The 2,352-nt window shown below is 39.8% G+C and overlaps 1 protein-coding gene across 1 annotated transcript in view; it reads left to right on the forward strand.

Moving 5' to 3' along the window:
- LOC103368609 (thrombospondin type-1 domain-containing protein 7A-like) overlaps positions 1-2,352 on the forward strand; it is a gene marked incomplete at its 3' end in the record, with an annotated part of 183,588 nt that overhangs the window by 90,460 nt on the left and 90,776 nt on the right. The window lies entirely within an intron of this gene.

A 2,352-nucleotide genomic window follows, 5' to 3' on the forward strand; every position in this document is an offset into this window, starting at 1 on the left:
AGTCAGCAAAGTTTAAACAACAGATGTTCAGGTTTCTAATAGAGAAAGAGACTAATAGAGAGATACTATTACAAATAACACAGATTTACCTGACTGACCTGAATGTTACTGTTAGAAACTGTGTGATGTGCTGTACAATTACATAACAACTGTAAAAAATGAGGCTTTAAACCTCGTGTTTTGTTTTTTTTTAACATGAAGGTATATAAACACATTCTAGTAGACCAAATAAATTAAATATTAATCCTGTAAATGTGCACAGTGCAGGCTGACTTCTGCCTGACTTGTGACCTGGGATCCATTATTGGGAGTAAAAACTGTCTTGAAACTGGAAAAAGACGGGAAGGCGAGAATTAGGGCGTCTCAAGCTCAGACCACGTTGAGAAATCGTTAAGGTTTCTTCATCGTCTGCTTTCTTGTTAATGAGCTGCCTCAACAAGTCAGCCATTAAACCAAACCAAGGGAATCATAAACATCTTCCATCAGCCGTGGAACAAGTGTGCAGAGTTTACTTAAATATCAGTCATAAGAAGTAAAAAAAATCGAATGTAAAAGCCCACATCTTCAGATCTTCAGAGTAAAGCCTGCTGTGACTGATGAACATCACATTATTGGATCGCTGGACATGATGCAGAAGCAGCATTTTACTGCCGGTCAACGTGGAAACTATTTAATATGCAGCTTAGTTCCCAAGCGAGGGGTCAGGCTCCCTCCAAAGGGTTCACAGAGTCGGTCTGAGGGGTCATGAGGTGGCTGATGGAACGGAAAACATGAAAAACAAACGCAGATTTGATCTGAACCTTTACGTTTGCTGTCAGATTTCAGGTGGTTTGACCTCTTTGAGCTGTTGTGTGAGTGAAACCACGTGAGAAGCTGAGAGGGTGATGAGTAAAACTGCTCCTATACACACCTGTGACATTGATAATTTGCCTCAAGTCAGTGAATAGTGAGCTTATTATGTGTTTATTAATGTAAAATCCAAAAAAAACAAATCAAGGAAAGTAAAGATTTTACATAGATGTAGTGGAGTAAAAAGTAAAAAGCTGTTTTATTCTGATTTGTGGTAGAATGTGAGAATAAAGCAGCATAAAATGTGCTGTACATAAAGCTAGGGACCTGTATTTATTTCCTAACCATCTCCATGAGCGTACATTGTCGATAGATTTGTTGTTGTTCTTAAGGTTCCAGTGGAGCGCTGAAAAGCATGGAATTAGATTTTTACTCATTTCCAGTTGCGGTTATTCTAAAAAAAGCCCGATGGAGATGCATTTGTGTTTTTAGACTCTTGCCCCTTCTTAGTTTTCTGAAATTCCGAGTTCCTAAAAATAAATTGATCATACCAGCAGAGTGCTTTTCTCGGCCCAAATGTTTACCGCTGTGTGAGAAAGCACTCGATGTTGTTGAGGAAAGGAGGAGAAGTAACGGCAAGCTGCTGAATGCACACTTCTGTTCAGAGCTTCCTCTGCGTCTGAACGTCACCGCTCTGCTCCTGGTGCCCTGAAACGGTTCCAAATCATCACTTATACATGATCAAATTAATGTAAGAGACGCTGCAGTCGTGTGTCTCTGGATCGCATATGTGCCTCGTATCAAAAATAACCAAGTGTTAATCTCGCCTGGACGTTTGTGAGGAATGATGTAGTTAGAAAAGCAAATGTCAGGTCTGTGCTTTCCACGTCCACGAGGATGTGAAGGATCCGGCTCAGAACACACACACACACACACACACACACACACTCCACGTGCATGTGTGGAGGAAAATTACTCTGCATGTATGAAACCATTCCTCGACTAGAAAGTAATATAATATCATATACTGTGCAGCTGTATGAGCGTCGGTTTGCAGCGACGTATAATCAAGGCTTGAGGAGAACGAAGCTGCTCATAGTCGTTTCCATAGACACTGTGAATAAACATCACCGCACAGGTGAAGTGAAAATTGAATGGTTTCACTTTTTCAGCTCATTTCTCACTTTATTTATAAAAGCAACTTACAAGTGTTGTGATTCAAATATATATTTATTTTAATTCAGTATGAAAAGGGAAGATAGCAGGAGCATAAGTAGCAGGTTGAATAAGATGCTTGAAGTGGATTCGTATGAGCTACAGTACCGACGTTCTGATGCAGTGTCAGCATATAATATAATATATATATAATAATATACAGTCAGGACTCCATAATCCGACCCTTAACAATCCTAAACCTGCTATCTGACAGGTTTGTAGGAAAAACCAACAGAACCCATAAAAACAGCCTTAACATAGCGACAGCCTTGGATTTTTACTCCGACATGACATTTAATGTCACCAATCAGGATGACGGCGTATTATCTGACTGAACAATCCCACAGA

The sequence above is a fragment of the Stegastes partitus genome, unplaced genomic scaffold, assembly GCF_000690725.1.
Source record: "Stegastes partitus isolate 25-593 unplaced genomic scaffold, Stegastes_partitus-1.0.2 Scaffold1178, whole genome shotgun sequence".
Classification (NCBI taxonomy): Eukaryota; Metazoa; Chordata; class Actinopteri; family Pomacentridae; genus Stegastes; species Stegastes partitus.